This window comes from Ambystoma mexicanum, chromosome 3q (assembly GCF_040938575.1).
Source record: "Ambystoma mexicanum isolate Mex_15411 chromosome 3q, UKY_AmexF1_1, whole genome shotgun sequence".
NCBI classification, from domain to species: Eukaryota; Metazoa; Chordata; class Amphibia; order Caudata; family Ambystomatidae; genus Ambystoma; species Ambystoma mexicanum.
Genome location: NC_090926.1, coordinates 987,396,534 through 987,418,311, shown reverse-complemented (window position 1 = coordinate 987,418,311; position 21,778 = coordinate 987,396,534). Strand labels below are relative to the sequence as shown.

At 53.7% G+C, this 21,778-nt stretch overlaps 1 long non-coding RNA gene across 1 annotated transcript in view; it reads left to right on the top strand.

Moving 5' to 3' along the window:
* The window catches only part of LOC138581942 (uncharacterized), an 80,519-nt gene that overhangs the window by 9,792 nt on the left and 48,949 nt on the right, over window positions 1-21,778 (top strand). Inside the window, exon 2 of the long non-coding RNA XR_011304894.1 lies at window positions 2,134-2,220. This is a non-coding gene — a long non-coding RNA (uncharacterized lncRNA). The remainder of the gene's footprint in view (window positions 1-2,133; window positions 2,221-21,778) is intronic.

The following is a 21,778-nucleotide window of genomic DNA, read 5'->3' as shown; positions in this document are numbered from 1 at the left end:
ACCATGCACTCAATTAGTGCACAACCAACATAGTCAAACTTCTGCGGGGTAACCACTGCTGTTGTTGTGGTGATCGATTCCCCTCTTCGCAGGCGTGAGCCATTCCAGAGGCTGAGCGAGTTTAGCTTTCTCTTCACATAGTCGAATGACTGGCGTGCCTTCTGGACCTCCCTGGTGTAGTCTGGGAAGAAGCCAATCTTGTAGCCATTATATGTAATGGGGCCGGTGGCCTGAGCCATCTGTAGCACTACATCGCGTTCTCTGTAGTTTAGAAGTCTTGCAATGATCGTCTGTGGTGATGCTCGCTGGGATCCTATGTGCATGTTCAACTGAGAAGAATGTTGACAGCTTCTTCGGGGCAAATAATCCGCTGCCATGATTCGCCCACTCTTGAAGCTGGATTCTAAAGTTCTTGTCGCAAGAAGGACACCTCTGTTGAGATGCCACCTATATTTTCCTCCATCGATGACCTGGATTCCCCAATGGTGGTCATAATGTCACTGTGAGAGATCTTGGCATTCTACAAGTCCTCCCCCTTACTTGCCATTTCGTGGTTGCAGGTCATGGCAAGCTGGGTGCCTCCCATTGTGAATTGGTGTATCCTGCTCTGTAGTACTGGCTTCTTGGCCTTATCTCTGACCATTTTGGGTATTGCACTTATCTTTGGTAGTGGTCTCTCCACCCCACTGTCTGTTCCCGGGGCGTGCGTATGCTTGTCCAGATCTGGGCACAGGGGAGAGGTCTAAGGCTGCAGTGTCCCCTTCCACCTGTGCCACTGGTTGCTCTCCCAGCCCCCCCCCGCTAGTGGGCTTCTTGTTGTTGACCACAGGTTGTGTCTGCTGTCAGGCTGGGTCAGAGTGGGCTTGTAGGCATTTCGTAATGCAGGGCCAGAAGATCACACATTATCTATCCCATGCAGGGTTTAATGCCCTGTAGTTTCATATGGGAGCCAGGGGTTTTCTCACCTTGTAGCTCGGGGTGACTTTCGGTGGCTAGCTTCCGGGTGCACTCCTTGTTCCTCTGTCCCAATCACAGCAGCTCCAAGGAAGGAACTGGGCTGTGTGCTGCACTGGGTCACCGGTGTCCTTCACAGGAGGAGTAGCAGGTTCACTCCGGCTCCTCTCTCCAGCTCATTTACAGGTCATGTCCCTGTCCACGCAGCAGGCAGAGGTGTATGGGCAGTGTGTGGCACACTTCAGCCTCTGCAGCTCAGGCTTCGTGGGATAGTGATGCTGGTCCATGCACCAAGGGATGCACCAAAGGATGCTACCCGTAATACAGGTCAATGGCAGCTGCATTGCCAAGTCACAGTCCGCAGCCCAAGATGGCGGCATCACTAGGTCTCGTCCTGATCGGATGGTCTTTGGCAGGCTCAGCAGTGAAGATTTCAGCCTGGGTTGGGCCGGTTTGCCGCCTCAGCCTTCTGACACCAAAGCATATGAAGAGAGTGTAGTTTGGACACGCCTTCTCGGCATGCTGCGCAACTGTGCCCCCAAGTAATGTCATTTGAGTGAACCACTTTTGGTGGCATTAATGAATTGGACAATGAACTACTGACTTTTGGTAAATATTTTTAGTTCGATTTACTTGCTTTTGAATCATTCTATACCGGTGTCCAGTTAAAGTTTCGAATGCAAACGGTCGAATGCCAAAAGGATCAATAGGCCCGAAAACAAAAGGGTCGAATTTTTTTTTTTACATGTATATTTTCTTGGGCTTTTGTTTAGATAAAAAAAAGTGTTTTTTACAAGAAAAACAGGAGTTTCGGGGGGAAACCCCCCCAAAAAATAAAAAATAAATAAATCAACCCTTTTTTTCGGTGTTATTGACTCGATCCTTTTGGCATTCGAGCATTTGCATTCGTAACTTTGACCTATAACCTTCTATATCCATCTCCTACACCATGTGCAATAGCTGTATAGCAGTGGGTTATGCATCACAACCATTCTTCCTTCATAGATACTGCTTATAATCTTGGAAGTGAACATCAGATTGAGCAGATCGCTCATGTCAAAATGTAGGTCACCATGTTTTTTTTCCTACTTTCTTTTCCCCTCTTTTGAAACCCTATGGTACCATATACAGATGACATGTTTTTACAATTTCCCACCATTTATATCATTTATCACACAGATCAACTTTTGGATTCATCAAGGCCACCACTTGAATTAAGCAGCTTTACTCTGCCTACTAAAGATGCTCCTTCCCATTCTCTATAAGGTACGCTTCAGTATCCATGTACCATTGAATGCCTAATTCCAATTACGGGATAGTACTATTTCTACCTCTTTAACTCAATTACATGTTACTATTTAGCTCTACTTACTATTAATGTGAAGGAACGTTAGAGTTGCAGAATAGATTACTTTAATTCTTACTCAATTTTAAGGTAAATCCAGTTATTATTTCACCTAATGGAATGTCCTTGCATATAGCCTTAATGTGAAGGAACGCATATGGATGACTTTGGCTGCAACCTCTATCTTTATTGTACCACCAATCCTTAAAATTATGCTCTGGGAGAAGGGAATTTTCCAGAAATGCGTTAACCTGTAAAATATCATATTTCAAAGGATCCTAGTACTTAGTCGATGTTACAATTAAAATGTTACTCAGTGTACTATAATGGTTGTTTAAATATGTTACTGCCCTAATTAAATCATATTTCTTTTTCAATTCTCATGACTTTTTACTAAATGTTTCACTGTTAATTTTGACTGGCATCAGTTTGATGGTGTGCAGGGGATGGGAGTATCCCAACGCTTAGTATACCTTAATTTTCACTGTGGAGGAATTCAAAGACTGGACTCAAATATTGGGTAATGATCACCTGATAAAGATTCCATAGCACCACTGTAGGGCGAAAGCAGAAACGGTGTCCCAGGCCCCCTCTACAACAATTTATATGGGTTTTGTTATAAATTGATTGTAATGCAACCTGTGGAAGGTTTTGTGCCACTATCAGGGAGGATTTTATTCCTTTCAAATAATACAAAGTTACTCCTGCAGCTTTCGAGAGATACCAGCATATAGGTGCGTTGATATTCAATTAAGGCGCATACTTTCTTATCCTTAGTCATTTGAAGAGGTTTCACCCAATACATAGACATCCTCTTGGCAGAATAAGCGAGGTTAGATAAAAGTCTGTTGAGGATGCAGTAAGCTAGTGTGCAAGTCAAATACTGCTTCTGTGAGTCACATTTCAAAATTCCATTCAAATAGCAAGTATATATGTGATTCAACATGGAATCTCTCTAGCTATTTCAGGCCGGTGCATTGAAAATAAGGCGTACTTCTCAAATCAATACATTTTTCTAATTTTCATTTGAATTCACTTCCAATTAAATTTCTATCTAAATTGTTATAAACGTTCATTAAAATACAACTGCATTTCTCCTTCACAGATGCAAGGTCAAAAGTCACCAGCCAGTGTCGTGAGGTGCTGAGGAAAGGAGACTTGCACGCGTTTGGATCCGGGTGGTTAAAAGGGGCTAGTCTCATGTCCAGTGTTAAGAGAATAGGAAGGCAAATCAAGTGCAGGGGAGCAGAGAGTTGGTGGATGCGGGTGATGTGGGGGTTGATGTCTTCACCTGTGCCATAAAGTTGAAAGCAACCAGAGAATAGTGGCTGGGGAATAGTCAATTACACTAACCAAGGTGGAAAGTCAAAGTAATTTAAGGGTCACTGCTAGAGGTACAAGTTCTTCAGGAAGTCCTGTGGGTAACGAGAAGGTGGGGTGCTGGTAGGAAATACACAGCAGCATATCAGTATGAAAACAATGGTCTTACCTTAACAATGGATCGTGGCATTTTGAGGAGGATGGAAGCGGGTGATGCATGGGTCAATTTTAGTGCATTGAAGAACTGCCATGGGTTGGGACTTAATGAACAGTAAAACAACCATGGTCTTGCACATAGTTCGGAGTGAAAATCGAGGCAGAGGGGGAACCTGGGCAACAGGTGAACTGGAGAGACCCTTTGCCATCCACCCTTAAATACATCACTGTGTCACCACTTCAGATGCAGGAATAAAGATGGGCCCTCACAAGCCCATAATGGTGGAAGGAGGGGTGTTACTTATCGTCTACCATTTGTGGTTGTGCCTGAGGTTCTTTCTGGGTGCTTTCACCTTTTTAGGGAGATTTTTTTTCTCACTTGGTTTCCACTGGTACCTGTTGTTTCTGTCGCAGTTCGGATTTCTCTGTTGAGTCCAAAAGGTGGATTCGATCTTTGCAGGCTGGTCCTTCTCTTCCTACAGGATTGCATCAGAAGAGCTGCAATCAAACGGGTCATACTCTGCAATGAACTATAATATGAGGCTGGTTTATGCGCTCCACACATAGTCCAGTGGTTATTGAAGGATGTCCAACAATCTTAAATAAAGTTCAAAATCATAATGACTAGTTCCAACTTTTGGGGACTGTGGTACAAGAAGTGTGGTTCATTTTGTGCTTTGCTTTCATCACACTGCTGTCCTAGCACATCATCAGGTATGGATGGGACTGTACAAGGCTGATGCCTACTAGAAAGGTATCCTCCATTGTTATCTTTCATTTTTGAGTCCACAATTGCATGGGGAGAAAATGGTTGAAATGATGTAAACATTTGCAGATCACAATGCTATTTTTCGTGTCCTTTGGGGCCCCTTTGAGCTGATACATTACTCCCACAAAGATCCCATGCCAGACAATCCCCTGCTCAAGCATCCAGGTGCACCTTTATTTTAGGAACGCCTATTGTTTAGAGCAGTGGTGGAGCTTTTGCTTCTACAAATTCCCACTCCCAGCAAGAAAAGGCTCCTAGTGCAGTGACCTTGTGACAATGTGTGAACAATTTTGCAATCCTGCAATTCCTGTCTCTCAGTGGGGTGGCTAAGTGGGACAGCTTTTGTTAAAATGAGAGGAGTCACTATCTAAGCAATGGATATTACCACTGATCAGGTTCTTCAAATCCATAGACCTCTTTGCATTCTCATTTTTGGGACTGGCACACACTACTGATAACCATAGGTCAAAAGCCAAATAGTCCTCTAACCGGTATTTGCCAGTGATTGTGGTATTCCAAATGCAAGGTAACCCAGTTTTAATTGCAATATAAACCGGGGGGAAAAGCACAGTCAACAGCCAAGCTCTCATTCAAGAATTTCTCTACAACTCAACAGGAAACAGCAGGCTTTATAGGCATTTTGATGTCACGGTTATGAAAACCAATTGCTCCTGGTCATTGGCTCCCTCTACTAAGCTACATATACAATTCTATATGTCCACAACTAAAGATTGGACAATTATTATCTAAGATCCACGATTACATGTTTTATGTAGATGGGAGGAGAAGACAATTGTATCGCCTTTGTTCTTTAATTAATAAAACAGCCGATATTGTCCCTGCCATGATGTCTTGAGTCTCTAGGACCTGTTCTTGCAACCGCGCCATCCTTGTCTTGACACATTTATGAATAAATATTATTATTAATCATGATGCTTTCACCACGTGCGCGCTAATTACTTGTCGTTTTAGTCACTTCATGATTCTCTATCATGCCTAGCCGATAGCAGGGACATTAATCTGCCAACTATTTATGAACTTCCTGGGATGTTCAGTCCATCCCATAGACTTCAAATAGTCTGCTGTGTTATTGTAACTTGATTCACCTTCACAGTTGGATACACACAATGGTATCTTGTTACGCCATGTAACCCTCTCCTACGAAGCATTGGTTTTCACATTCCTTGGAAGCGCTATGTCGAGCTACCACAGCATTTTCCTGAATTAAATGTATTTGTTCAAGCATGCTTAGCTGGGGCATTTTCTTAAAGCTGCAGAGCTCAATTCTCTGCTGTCCTGGTGCAATTTAAAATGGCAGCTGCTTGTCATGTTATTTTCCTCTGCAGGAAACAATTGCTTGCTATCTACTGAGTACCTGGTGCATGCATGGCACATGATACCTCTGCCTAGCGGTAGCAGCAACCTTATCAGCCTACTGGTGTTCTGCCCTACTTGTATAGTGCGTCCCTATCTTGGGGGGCAGAACCTGATCATGCTCTCTAGTCAATAATTGCCCCACTACACTACCAATACCCAAATATACCTCAAGAACTTGGTTACCTAGTTCACCTTCAAAAGGAAGCCCCGTGGATATATTATGCCGTTCTCTTGGTACTAGATCACTGGTACAGACTGTTTGTGGATCTAATGTGGGTAAACAGGTTATTTCAGACAAAGCCTTTCAAATGCCATCCCTCCAGGTGATTATTTCCTTGAATTCTCCTCTTGACTTTGTGACAGCTTCTTGAACCTCAGAAATGGTAGTTATGTATAGCTTGTGTCCTACAGAAGGTAGACTTGTCTCCTGGTTCTCTCCATATTGTCATGGTGGGTGGCGCTGCCTGGGCTGGGCCTCCATTCTGGGTTCCTGGGATGCACACGGTGGTCATTACACTCATGAAGGCTTCTGTGTCTCCATCTCAGGAGAATTATTGCCATTCCTTTGGCCCTCTATTTGTTGACCGATCTGCTTCTGGAGCAGTCAGTCCTTGTTTACATCGCCAATCACATAGCCAACTTCTATGCTAACTGGCACAGCGGGGTTGCCTTGCACTGTCTGGCATCTGTGGCAAGAAGGGTTTCAAAGGGGGGCAACCTGTGGTTCCCTGGCCTGTAGTGGCCTGGGATCTCCCACTTCTCCCCGAGACTGTCCAGGGTGATCCTTTTGAGCTACATCAGGAGGTTCCTCTCTCAATTTTTGTTAAAAGTCCTCTTTCTTGTGGCTATTAAACCTGCCCGTTTTCCCTATACACGTAAAATGTTCTAAATAGTATGGGTTTGCGTATGAATGCACTTTGGTCCTTCACATGAAAGAGGACATTCTACTGCTGCCGTTCTTAACCCCGTTCTTACCCACTGTGACTTTGCAGAGGGAGATGTCCCTGCATGGTTCTAGATGTTCTGCCAGCTTTTTGTGTTCCACATCACCTTTTTGCTGGTCTGACGACTTGTTTGTGTCCTGAGGGAAGTAAAATGTCGGTCCTCACCTTGGATTGGTGGATGCATTTTGCTATCGCCAGTGCTTTCAACACTTCCAGTGTCGCGTTACCTCCCTGCTTCAGCGCAGACCTACAGTAGAGGTGGTGGCAAAGGTGACTTCCTTTTTCAAATGTTAAAGTGCTTCGAAGCATTACTAAGATTCACCATTGCAGCCTAATGTGCTCTGCTGCTTTATTATTACGGGGCAGAGGGCACTGGTTTTTACCTCCTAATGGAGTAAAGACTTTGACAAGGAAACAGGGGTAAGGTGGCAATGCAGAATCATTTAGTCCCATCTTCACTCCTCCCACTTTTAGACCCCTCCTTAGAATCCCAGCTCCCGCCCTGTCAGGGCCCGCTGATCTCCCTGGAAATGCAGCTATTTTAGAAGGGGTTCCACTGAGTGAGGGGTCTTTGGAGTAGACAATAGTGAGTGAGGGCAGTCTTTAGAGCAGGCAATAGTGAGTGAGGACAGTCTTTAGAGCAGACAATACTGAGTGAGTAGTCTTTAGAGCAGACAATAGTGAGTGAGGAGAGTCTTTAGAGCAGGCAATAGGGAGTGGGGAGAGTCTTTACAGCAGGCAATAGTGAGTGAGGGGAGTCTTTAGAGCAGGCAATGGTGAGTGAGGGGAGTCTTTAGAGCAGGCAATAGTGAGTGAGGAGAGTCTTTACAGCAGGCAATAGTGAGTGAGGGGAGTCTTTAGAGCAGGCAATAGTGAGTGAGGAGAGTCTTTACAGCAGGCAATAGGGAGTGAGGGGAGTCTTTGGAGCAGGCAATAGTGAGTGAGGAGGGTCTTTAGAGCAGACAATACTGAATGAGGGGAGTCTTTAGAGTAGGCAATAGTGAGTGAGGGAGTCTTTTGAGCAGGCAATAGTGAGTGAGGACGGTCTTTAGAGCAGACAATACTGAGTGAGGAGAATCTTTAGAGCAGTCAATAGTGAGTGAGGGGAGTCTTTAGAGCAGGCAATACTGAGTGAGGAGAGTCTTTACAGTAGGCAATAGTGAGTGAGGGGAGTCGTTAGAGCAGGCAGTACTGAGTGAGGAGAGTCTTTAGAGGAGTAAATAATCAATAGGATAGAAGTGGGATATAAAACATGTTTTAACGAGCAAATCAGTGATGTCTGTTTCTATGTGAAGGACTCGCCTCATTGAGTACGGACTGTGAAGTGGAAAATCAGTACTCCAGGTAGTGAAGTAATGCAGAGTACTAGCAGGTAATTGCCAGTCTGGCATTTGTCCAGTTTGAATGTGGCTTCCAGGCACATCACAGCAGTTTTCCAATGAAGACACATTTTTACTAGGAAGGCGCCTTTGATCCTGATCGCTCATCCTTTTGAGCGATCTCTCATTTCATGAGTCTACATGCTCTTTGCTCAATCACTGTGGCCTTGTTGGCACGTGTTGCTTCTGACACATGCACACACCCATATCTAAATATGCAGTACTGGAAATCCCTAACATTCTGTATCCTGCAGGCCTGAAGATATGCTTCTCAATGTCTACTCCCCCTGCCTAGGGCCCAGCTTCGATCTTGGGTGAATACTAATCGCTCTACTTAAGACAAGAGAACAATAGAAGCTGGTGAGGTAGCTCAGTATGCTAACGCATCCAATGCAGGGTTAGGTGTGCATAATGGACTTTAGACGTTTGAATCCTAATGCGTCCACTTAGTCTATCAGCTTTCCTTGGTCGTCAAACGAAGCACCATTGCAGTGCATCCAAGTAGCGCCTCGTATTAATGATAGGAGGTACATCCTAAGGAATAGAACGCTATCACAGCGAGCTTGAGAACAAGAGAAACCTATTTGCGTTTTTGGGAAAGTGCTTAAGACCCTTTTGTTCCAGAAATCTGAAGTTCTCAATTTCGGCTGAAAGCCATCGACCTAAATATAAAGCCCTCACTCTGGGTACATCCTCCCCGTGCTGTGATTTGCAGTTTAGGTCGAATTACACTTGGACCAGAGGTGGAAGGCCCAGACACATAAGCTGGGCTGTGGAAATGAAGGGAGGAAGTGCCTCCTTCATGACAAAAGGGAAAGGGGGCAGCCAAACAGCCCATTTCCTTTGCACCAATGTGTGCAGGGTGGTGAGCAGGCCAAAACAAAGGAAAACACCAGACTCACGTGCGCCTGGGCTGGCGGGAAGTAGCTGGTGCAGGTAACACTTACCTGATAAGGGGCACATATGTCCCCACAGCAAAGGAGACCAAAGGATGGCCACCAACTGGACTGGTTTATTTTATTTATGTATTGGTTATTTGTACAGCGCTTATTCACAAGTGAAGAGCTTCAAATCGCTTCAAGGCGGGAAGGGAGCATGGGAATACAGTAGTCATTCTTAGGCTTTGATGTTTCCGAATGGCTGGGGCCACTGGTCTCCCAACTAACACAATGTGTCTATCTGCCCTCAGGCTATTGGTGCCCATAAGAAGAGAGGGCAAAGGCACCTTCTCCATATTTCTCCCCCCAGCACGGCAAGAGCAGCAGAAGGAAGAGCACACAAAGTGCAGGAACACCCACCCTGCCTGCCCAAAATGGCCAAGCAAGGGCTCTAATGCCCGGACAACATCACAAGGAAATTCATTAAATTAAAGTAGAATTGCACGGCTCAATGCTGTTTTTGGAAAGTAGTATGTTTTATGGATGGTGGCAGGGATCAGCCTCGAGTTGGCCCTGCGATGGAGCAGGGCACCCGCTCACCTAATCCCATGTTCCTGAAAAGCATATCTCACGTTGTTTATTATCAGTGCTGTTTATTATGAGTATTTTGTTTTGTGTAATAAAGCTTACGCCCTATGTTTTCCCACCTTATCTTGTTTATGGTTCTGTCATTACTTATGCATGCTATGTAGGGATTAGGGAGTGGTAATTTGCTGCATACACCTACCTGCTCACTAACAGTTTCCGCACTTTGCACCTTCGAGGATTAGGGTTAATGTTGGCTGACTGCACCTAACCAGTTGTGTGCACTTAGCACCTATATATGGATCTGTTTCCCCCCCCCAACCCCACCAAATCTGGGGTATCCGCTGCCAAAACATCTTTGTTGGTTGTTGCATTCTGCCCCCCTCTACCCACTCCAAATGTAGCATCAGGAATGTAACCTCTGGTCTTGGAAGGCAGCCATCTTTTCTCTCCCGTCCCCTGCCCTTTGGTCCCAACCTTCCTACACCCTTCCTTTTTGTTCATTTTCACTACTCTTTTGGTGCGCTAATGCAAAATATGTGTTCCTGTAGTGCCTTACAAAACATTACAATAAATAGATACATACAAAAATACATGTGTCAGACTATGAGGCCACAGTCTCTGGCAGACAACTATAAGCGAAAACTAGTTATTTTTCATAAACCCAATATGATTTTAAAAAAATGATCTATAACAAGCCACTAAGACTGAACATGCACACGTGATTATTCACGTTTCAGTTTCATAGATATACACTCACATAATTGCACAATCGTACTAAGACCAATGCTAGGAACGACGAGTCCCAGGCCATCAGGTATCCAAAAATATTAAAAACTGAGGCATAGAATCCAACAGTGCCGTTTGTGCGGGCCACATGGGGCCTCATTCCGAGATTGGAGGTTGCCATGGCACTATTAGCGCCATGGCTGCCTCCAATATCGGGTCCAGGTCCGGGTCCGGTCTCGTTGGATAGAGACTTACCGGGTCATTCCGGCCCTGGAGGACCCGGTAAGTACCCATTCAACCAGCCATTCCCCATTCCCATTTGAGCCCCCACAGGGCTCAATGGGAATGGGGAAGGCGGTAATTACGGAACTGCTAATAGCAGGCCCGTAATTAGCGCCCTAGTCCCTTAGCGGGACCCGTAAAGAACGTGTGGGCAGACCACACATCCTTTATAGTTCCCGCTAAGGGACCTCGGAATTGGACGGTAAGGGATTATCTCTTACCGCCCAAGTCGTAATGAGGCCCATAGTTATGTTTAGAGTCCAAAATGGCCGCTCATCGATAAACACAAGCATTGCCATGCCAACGCTGCATGTCTTTCAGAACGCTCTGAGTGAGTCGGCTGTTGATCCGCGCTAACCCTGTTAGCTGCGTTGCAAGTGATTCTTTGATTTTCCATCAGCAACACAGATGGGCCTCATGAATCAAAAATTCAGTCTATAACATCCAACAGCATTGTCCATAGTTACGTTTAGAGTCTAAAATGGCTGCTTGTCTATAAACATGAGCGTTGCCATGCCAACAGTGTGCGGCTTTCAGGACGTTCATAGCGAGTCGGCTGCAGCTCGGCGCGGACCCTGCTAGCAGCGTTCCTAGTGATTCTTTCACTCCGAGGATCCCAATAACCCGAGGTAAGTATCTGTAATTCATTGATGCAGTGTCAGACACAATAGTAATACACGGGGGTGTTATGCCCTTTGGCATTGATTAGTGTAAACACTATCTTTCGGACATGTTTGCATGAGAGTTACTAGGATACATTAAATGCCACATTCTCTATATGCTATTAGAACTGGAAGGCCAGGTATTACTTTAGCAATATTCATTTCACGTAGACATAGCATTTCAATGCCGACTATTCACTAATTTAACATCTGAGAAGCCGGTTACAACGAGAGCTTTGTGCAGCCCTTTTTGGTCTCACTTATAATGTTTCAATTATGAATCTCGGACCGAAATGTACTCCTGCCCCATAAACATGCAGGGGGTTCTTGGGTCAATTCGGACATACTATATCAATATATCCACACATCCATCAAAAGGACCTCCAGATCTGTACCCAACAGAGTTTCTCCTAAGGATAAGGCTTGTATGTTAAAGAACTATATATATTCCATACAGTATCTATGTAAAACCTTTAGGGAGGACTGTAGCCCAACTAGCAGCATTGTGGGTTTTCTCTCTTGTTACCCATAAGGTTGCGGATATACAAGAAATACCAGACCACATTTTGGCAAGAATCTCCTAGATTTAACATAGATTCTTTGGACCAATCCATGCCGTGGAAATCGAACAACAGACGGTAAGACCAGTGACCTAATCTCCTATTGAGTAATAGGTTGTTTCATTGCTTTAATGAATTTGCATTAGATGCATCTAAATTAGTTCCCTAAACACTGAACCAATATACACTCTAAACCATACATCTCCTGTCATTTTTCACAAGAGAACAATGGGACACCGTCTGTTCAACTTGTTTCCCGTCCTGATGAAGACCAACTACTTGCCAGCCCTATGGATTAGCTGATTATTGACCGAAACACAGTAGTGTCGACTACCTCTTTGTCCTCAGTTTGTAGTGTCAACACTGTCACTTGTAGACTGTTTTGTACTTTATTTCACATGTTATCTGTTCACTAAAATCCCTAGATTCTGTAAAGGATGATACATGTCCATATGCATTCAATTCCAGCCAATTCAACTGGATAGAATATCCTTGTATTATTTACAGATATCTTTTGTTATCAATGTGTGTCCTGCTTTGGAAAAACAAATTTGAAAATTACATTTTACGCATTAAAATAGTTGGGCAAATCGCCAAATTGCTCACACTTCGACTAAGAGCAATGTTTTTTACTTTGTAGAGTGTTAATACGATGAGTGTACATAGGTTCAGTCACCCTGATCATTTCATTATATAGCTGCAGCAAGCTAGGCCTTGCTTTAAATATGGCAGTACCTTAGTATTTTTCACAGCGGGGACCACGGCCTACATTTACATTGTTTCATGCTGCATTTCAACTATTATACTTTAACAACACTGATGCCCTATACTGGGGCCTACCTATATATCCCATGATTATTTGAAAACACTACATTTGTTATTCTGACGTTGCGTGCCCCACCCCCCCCTGCAGTCGTGCACATGCCCTTCCTCTTGCACTATTACATTTTCCTCAATCTAAATCGTTTGGGTGGGCATGGGACCTGAACGTGCATCCCAACACTGGCTTGGTCAATATAGATGCTGAGCAAACAAATTAAGTGGCCGATTCATGGAATAATTAGTGCGGCGCAAGTGGGCAAAAACGCGCGAATCGCAGTGGAATAGCGAAAATCGCAGTGCAAGTGCGAAAATCGCACGAAAAGCAGCGCACATCGATTCATGGAAAACCAGCGGATGTGCGATTAAAAAGTGCGCGGCGCACGTTGGCGCACAGGCCATCTAACAGCGTGCGCCAGGTCACAGCGAAAATCGCACAGGCCACAGCGAAAATCGCACATAGCGCGGCGCACGCAACAAAAGTAGGCGGAACACGGGCGTAACACTCGGAATGGGGAACAACTTGCCAAAACGTGGGCGTCACGGGGGAAGTACAGGGCACAAGTGCGCGGAACGCCCACACGCTCGCCTACAACACGTATTCATGGAATAGAATAGGGCAAAAAGCGCACGGTCAAACCAGCGCACAGGCACAAACACGACCGCCACAAGAAAGCAGGCGGTAGCGTCTCTGCGGCTGTAAGAAATGTGCGCCAAAAGGTGCGCCAACAAATAGCACCTATATACTGCCATGATGAATGTCCCATACTGTGGGCCTCCAGGACAAATGACGTGCAAAGGGGTACCCACAAACACGGACACCCGCTGACAAAAAATACGTGTGCGTGCATACCGGGATGCGCGGAAAGTCTCACACGTGATTTGTCCGGGTACGTGTATATCAGGGGTGCGCGTGAATTTCCACACGCGATCTCAGCAAGGTATGTGTATTTCAGGGGTGCGCAGGAAGTTCCACACGCGATTGGCCCAGTGCGAGCAGGGTACGTGTATTTCAGGGGTGCGCGGGAAGTTCCACACGCGATTACAGCAAGGTATGTGTATTTCAGGGGTGCGCGGGAAGTCCCACACGCGATTTGGCCAGTGCGAGCAGGGTACGTGTATTTCAGGGGTGCGCGGGAAGTTCCACACGCGATCTCAGCAAGGTACGTGCATTTCAGGGGTGCGCGGGAAGTTCCACACGCGATTGGCCCAGTGCGAGCAGGGTACGTGTATTTCAGGGGTGCGCGGGAAGTTCCACACGCGATTTCAGCAAGGCATGTGTATTTCAGGGGTGCGTGGGAAGTTCCACACGCGATTTCATCAGGGTACGTGTATTTCAGGGGTGCGCGGGAAGTTCCACACGCGATTGGGCCAGTGCGAGCAGGGTACGTGTATTTCAGGGGTGCGCGGGAAGTTCCACACGCGATTTCAGCAAGGCATGTGTATTTCAGGGGTGCGCGGGAAGTTCCACACACGATTACAGCAGGGTATGTGCATTTCAGGGGTTCTGGGGAGTACCACACGTGAATTGGCCGTGTGGGCCCTCCCAGGTGTACGCTCCACAACCACCACGCACCCTGCAGGCAGCCCACACCACGGGGGACTACCCTGCACCCATGCTCATGTCCCGCAGGCAGCCCATCCACCATGGGCATGCCCACCAGCCAACCCACATGTCACCTTGCACTACTGATCAACAATGCATGTCTCCCACCACCCCCACCCCCCAGCCACCAGGGGCAGCCTCCACCAGGCCCCCACTCATGTCCCCCTGCACCCCCACACCCCAGCATCCAGGGTCACCCTCCACCAGGCCCCCACTCATGTCTCCCACCACCCCCACCCCCCAGCAACCAGGGTCACCCTCCACCAGGCCCCCACTCATGTCTCCCACCACCCCCACCCCCCAGCAGTGCAGGGGCAGCCTCCAGCAGGCCCCCACTCATGTCTCCCACCACCTCCACCCCCCAGCCACCAGGGGCAGCCTCCAGCAGGCCCCCACTCATGTCTCCCACCACCCCCACCCCCCAGCCACCAGGGGCAGCCTCCACCAGGCCCCCACTCATGTCTCCCACCACCCCACCCCCCAGCAGTGCAGGGGCAGCTTCCACCAGGCCCCCACTCATGTCTCCCACCACCCCCACCCCCCAGCCACCATGGCCACCCTCCACCAGGCCCGAACTCATGTCCACCTGCACCCCCACCCCCCAGCATCCAGGGTCACCCTCCACCAGGCTCCCACTCATGTCCCCCTGCACCCCCACCCCCCAGCATCCAGGGTCACCCTCCACCAGGCCCCCACTCATGTCTCCCACCACCCCCACCCCCCAGCAGTGCAGGGGCAGCCTCCACCAGGCCCCCACTCATGTCTCCCACCCCCCCAACCCTCCAGCAGTGCATGGGCAGCCTCCACCAGGCCCCCACTCATGTCCCCCTGCACCCCCACCCCCCAGCATCCAGGGTCACCCTCCACCAGGCCCCCACTCATGTCTCCCACCACCCTCACCCCCCAGCAGTGCAGGGGCAGCTTCCACCAGGCCCCCACTCATGTCTCCCACCACCCCCACACCCCAGCCACCATGGCCACCCTCCACCAGGCCCCCACTCATGTCCCCCTGCACCCCCACCCCCCAGCATCCAGGGTCACCCTCCACCAGGCCCCCACTCATGTCTCCCACCACCCCCATCCCCCAGCAGTGCAGGGGCAGCCTCCACCAGGCCCCCACTCATGTCTCCCACCACCCCCACCCCCCAGCCACCAGGGGCAGCCTCCACCAGGCCCCCACTCATGTCTCCCACCACCCCCACCCCCCAGCTCCAGGGGCTGCCTCCACAAGGCCCCCACTCATGTCTCCCACCACCCCCACCCCCCAGCCACCATGGCCACCCTCCACCAGGCCCCCACTCATGTCCCCCTGCACCCCCACCCCCCAGCATCCAGGGTCACCCTCCACCAGGCCCCCACTCATGTCTCCCACCACCCCCAACCCCCCAGCAGTGCAGGGGCAGCCTCCACCAGGCCCCCACTCATGTCTCCCACCACCCCCACCCCCCAGCCACCAGGTGCAGCCTCCACCAGGCCCCCACTCATGTCTCCCACCACCCCCACCCCCCAGCCACCAGGGGCAGCCTACAGCAGGCCCCCACTCATGTCTCCCACCGCCCCCACCCCGCAGCCACCAGGGGCAGCCTCCACCAGGCCCCCACACATGTCTCCCACCACCCCCACCCCCCAGCAGTGCAGGGGCAGCTTCCACCAGGCCCCCACTCATGTCTCCCACCACCCCCACCCCCCAGCCACCATGGCCACCCTCCACCAGGCCCCCACTCATGTCCCCCTGTACCCCCACCCCCCAGCATCCAGGGTCCCCCTCCACCAGGCTCCCACTCATGTCCCCCTGCACCCCCACCCCCCAGCATCCAGGGTCACCCTCCACCAGGCCCCCACTCATGTCTCCCACCACCCCCACCCCCCAGCAGTGCAGGGGCAGCCTCCACCAGGCCCCCACCCATGTCTCCCACCACCCCCACCCCCCTGCCACCATGGCCACCCTCCACCAGGCCCCCACTCATGTCTCCCACCACCCCCACCCCCCAGCCACCAGGGGCAGCCTCCACCAGGCCCCCACTCATGTCTCCCACCACCCCCACCCCCAGCCACCAGGGGCAGCCTCCAGCAGGCCCCCACTCATGTCTCCCACCACCCCCACCCCCCAGCCACCATGTCCACCCTCCACCAGGCCCCCACTCATGTCCCCCTGTACCCCCACCCCCCAGCATCCAGGGTCCCCCTCCACCAGGCTCCCACTCATGTCCCCCTGCACCCCCACCCCCCAGAATCCAGGGTCACCCTCCACCAGGCCCCCACTCATGTCTCCCACCACCCCCACCCCCCAGCATCCAGGGTCACCCTCCACCAGGCTCCCACTCATGTCCCCCTGCACCCCCACCCCCCAGCATCCAGGGTCACCCTCCACCAGGCCCCCACTCATGTCTCCCACCACCCCCACCCCCCAGCAGTGCAGGGGCAGCCTCCACCAGGCCCCCACTCATGTCTCCCACCCCCCCACCCCCCAGCAGTGCAGGGGCACCCTCCACCAGGCCCCCACTCATGTCCCCCTGCACCCCCACCCCCCAGCATCCAGGGTCACCCTCCACCAGGCCCCCACTCATGTCTCCCACCACCCCCACCCCCCAGCAGTGCAGGGGCAGCCTCCACCAGGCCCCCACTCATGTCTCCCACCCCCCCACCCCCCAGCAGTGCAGGGGCACCCTCCACCAGGCCCCCACTCATGTCCCCCTGCACCCCCACCCCCCAGCATCCAGGGTCACCCTCCACCAGGCCCCCACTCATGTCTCCCACCACCCCCACCCCCCTGCCACCATGGCCACCCTCCAGCAGGCCCCCACTCATGTCTCCCACCACCCCCACCCCCCAGCCACCAGGGGCAGCTTCCACCAAGCCCCCACTCATGTCCCCCTGCACCACCACCCCCCAGCGTCCAGGGTCACCCTCCACCAGGCCCCCACTCATGTCCCCCTGCACCCCCACCCCCCAGCCACCAGGGGCAGCCTCCACCAGGCCCCCACTCATGTCCCCCTGCACCCCCACTACCCAGCCACCAGGGGCAGCCTCCACCAGGCCCCCACTCATGTCCCCCTGCAACCCACCCCCCAGCCACCAGGGGCAGCCTCCACCAGGCCCCCACTCATGTCCCCCTGCACCCCCACCACCCAGCCACCAGGGGCAGCCTCCACCAGGCCCCCACTCATGTCTCCCACCACCCCCACCCCCCAGCCACCAGGGTCACCCTCCACCAGGCCCCCACTCATGTCTCCCACCACCCCCACCCCCCAGCCACCAGGGGCAGCCTCCACCAGGCCCCCACCATGTCCCCCTGCACCCCCACCCCCCAGCCACCAGAGGCAGCCTCCACCAGGCCCCCACTCATGTCCCCCTTCACCCCCACCCCCCAGCCACCAGGGGCAGCCTCCACCAGGCCCCCACTCATGTCTCCCACCACCCCCACCCCCCAGCAGTGCAGGGGCAGCCTCCACCAGGCCCCCACTCATGTCTCCCACCCCCCCCCACCCCCCAGCAGTGCAGGGGCAGCCTCCACCAGGCCCCCACTCATGTCTCCCACCCCCCCTCACCCCCCAGCCACCAGGGGCAGCCTCCACCAGGCCCCCACTCATGTCCCCCTGCACCCCCACCCCCCAGCCACCAGGGGCAGCCTCCACCAGGCCCCCACTCATGTCCCCCTGCACCCCCACCCCCCAGCCACCAGGGGCAGCCTCCACCAGGCCCCCACTCATGTCTCCCACCACCCCCACCCCCCAGCAGTGCAGGGCCAGCCTCCACCAGGCCCCCACTCATGTCTCCCACCCCCCCCACCCCCCAGCAGTGCAGGGGCAGCCTCCACCAGGCCCCCACTCATGTCTCCCACCCCCCCACCCCCCAGCCACCAGGGGCAGCCTCCACCAGGCCCCCACTCATGTCCCCCTGCACCCCCACCCCCCAGCCACCAGGGGCAGCCTCCACCAGGCCCCCACTCATGTCCCCCTGCACCCCCACCTCCCAGCCACCAGGGGCAGCCTCCACCAGGCCCCCACTCATGTCTCCCACCACCCCCACCCCCCAGCAGTGCAGGGGCAGCCTCCACCAGGCCCCCACTCATGTCTCCCACCCCCCCCCGCCCCCCAGCCACCAGGGGCAGCCTCCACCAGGCCCCCACTCATGTCCCCCTGCACCCCCACCCCCCAGCCACCAGGGGCAGCCTCCACCAGGCCCCCACTCATGTCCCCCTGCACCCCCACCCCCCAGCCACCAGGGGCAGCCTCCACCAGGCCCCCACTCATGTCTCCCACCACCCCCACCCCCCAGCAGTGCAGGGGCAACCTCCACCAGGCCCCCACTCATGTCTCCCACCCTCCCCACCCCCCAGCAGTGCAGGGGCAGCCTCCACCAGGCCCCCACTCATGTCCCCCTGCACCCCCACCCCCCAGCCTCCAGGGTCACCCTCCACCAGGCCCCCACTCATGTCCCCCTGCACCCCCACCCCCCAGCATCCAGGGTCACCCTCCACCAGGCCCCCACTCATGTCTCCCACCCCCCCCCACCCCCCAGCAGTGCAGGGGCAGCCTCCACCAGGCCCCCACTCATGTCCCCCTGCACCCCCACCCCCCAGCCTCAAGGGTCACCCTCCACCAGGCCCACACTCATGTCTCCCACCACCCCCACCCCCCAGCAGTGCAGGGGCAGCCTCCACCAGGCCCCCACTCATGTCTCCCACCCCCCCCACCCCCCAGCAGTGCAGGGGCAGCCTCCACCAGGCCCCCACTCATGTCGACCACCCCCCCACCCCCCAGCCACCAGGGGCAGCCTCCACCAGGCCCCCACTCATGTCCCCCTGCACCCCCACCCCCCAGCCACCAGGGGCAGCCTCCACCAGGCCCCCACTCATGTCCCCCTGCACCCCCACCCCCCAGCCACCAGGGGCAGCCTCCACCAGGCCCCCACTCATGTCTCCCACCCCCCCACCCCCCAGCAGTGCAGGGGCAGCCTCCACCAGGCCCCCACTCATGTCTCCCACCACCCCCACCCCCCTGCCACCATGGCCACCCTCCACCAGGCCCCCACTCATGTCTCCCACCACCCCCACCCCCCAGCCACCAGGGGCAGCCTCCAGCAGGCCCCCACTCATGTCTGCCACCACCCCCACCGCCCAGCCACCATGGCCACCCTCCACCAGGCCCCCACTCATTTCCCCCTGCACCCCCACCCCCCAGCATCCAGGGTCACCCTCCACCAGGCTCCCACTCATGTCCCCCTGCACCCCCACCCCCCAGCATCCAGGGTCACCCTCCACCAGGCCCCCACTCATGTCTCCCACCACCCCCACCCCCCAGCAGTGCAGGGGCAGACTCCACCAGGCCCCCACTCATGTCTCCCACCACCCCACCCCCCAGCAGTGCAGGGGCAGCCTCCACCAGGCCCCCACTCATGTCCCCCTGCACCCCCACCCCCCAGCCACCAGGGGCAGCCTCCACCAGGCCCCCACTCATGTCTCCCACCACCCCCACCCCCCAGCAGTGCAGGGGCAGCCTCCACCAGGCCCCCACTCATGTCTCCCACCCCCCCCACCCCTCAGCTGTGCAGGGGGAGCCTCCACCAGGCCCCCACTCATGTCTCTCACCCCCCCCACGCCCCAGCCACCAGGGGCAGCCTCCACCAGGCCCCCACTCATGTCCCCCTGCACCCCCACCCCCCAGCCACCAGGGGCAGCCTCCACCAGGCCCCCACTCATGTCCCCCTGCACCCCCACCCCCCAGCCACCAGGGGCAGCCTCCACCAGGCCCCCACTCATGTCTCCCACCACCCCCACCCCCCAGCAGTGCAGGGGCAGCCTCCACCAGGCCCCCACTCATGTCTCCCACCCCTCCCACCCCCCAGCAGTGCAGGGGCAGCCTCCACCAGGCCCCCACTCATGTCTCCCATCCCCCCCACCCCCCAGCCACCAGGGGCAGCCTCCACCAGGCCCCCACTCATGTCCCCCTGCACCCCCACCCCCCAGCCACCAGGGGCAGCCTCCACCAGGCCCCCACTCATGTCCCCCTGCACCCCACCCCCCAGCCACCAGGGGCAGCCTGCACCAGGCCCCCACTCATGTCTCCCACCACCCTCACCCCCCAGCAGTGCAGGGGCAGCCTCCACCAGGCCCCCACTCATGTCTCCCAACCCCCCACCCCCCAGCCACCAGGGGCAGCCTCCACCAGGCCCCCACTCATGTCCCCCTGCACCCCCACCCCCCAGCCACCAGGGGCAGCCTCCACCAGGCCCCCACTCATGTCCCCCAGCACCCCCACCCCCCAGCCACCAGGGGCAGCCTCCACCAGGCCCCCACTCATGTCTCCCACCACCCCCACCCCCCAGCAGTGCAGGGGCAGCCTCCACCAGGCCCCCACTCATGTCTCCCACACCCCACACCCCCCAGCAGTGCAGGGGCAGCCTCCACCAGGCCCCCACTCATGTCTCCCTGCACCCCCACCCCCCAGCCTCCAGGGTCACCTTCCACCAGGCCCCCACTCATGTCCCCCTGCACCCCCACCCCCCAGCATCCAGGGTCACCCTCCACCAGGCCCCCACTCATGTCTCCCACCCCCACCCACCCCCCAGCAGTGCAGGGGCAGCCTCCACCAGGCCCCCACTCATGTCCCCCTGCACCCCCACCCCCCAGCCTCCAGGGTCACCCTCCACCAGGCCCCCATTCATGTCCCCCTGCACCCCCACCCCCCAGCATCCAGGGTCACCCTCCACCAGGCCCCCACTCATGTCTCCCACCACCCCCACCCCCCAGCCACCAGGGGCAGCCTCCCACTCATGTCTCCCACCACCCCCACCCCCCAGCAGTGCAGGGGCAGCCCCCACCAGGTCCTCACAATCCCCAATCATGTGCGTAATGGTCAGCCTCCAAAGCCAAAAAGCCCTACCAAGTAACCCATTCACCCACATGGAAATGGAAATCACATGTTACACCCCCAATGTTCATGAAGCTAATGAACCCATGTCTGTCACACACAATGGTTGCAATTGAATGGGAAAACACCCAACATGACATGCATGAAACCAATGAGATGAAACCACACAGTGAAGTATGGAAACAAAATTGTATTGAAAAAAAGAAAGAATGCTAAAGAAAGAAAACAAATTACAATGTGAATGAGAAAAAAGAAAAGCTGCATGTCCGTATGAAAACACAAAACGGCAAATCAGAATCCCAAAAAATTCTGTCCAAAGTCAAATGTAAAAAAATCTCCATGCAAGGAATAACTATGTAAAAAAATACCAAGGGTCCATGAGCCCAACTGAACAAAGGAAACCTACTAAAAAACCTACCTAAAAATCAACCATATACAAAAAGTGGAGCAGTGTCCGTCGACTCCAAATCATAATAAGAAAGAAAGGAAACATAAAACTAAAGAACTATATACAAAGGCGGCGGGCAAGTCCAGCGGCTCA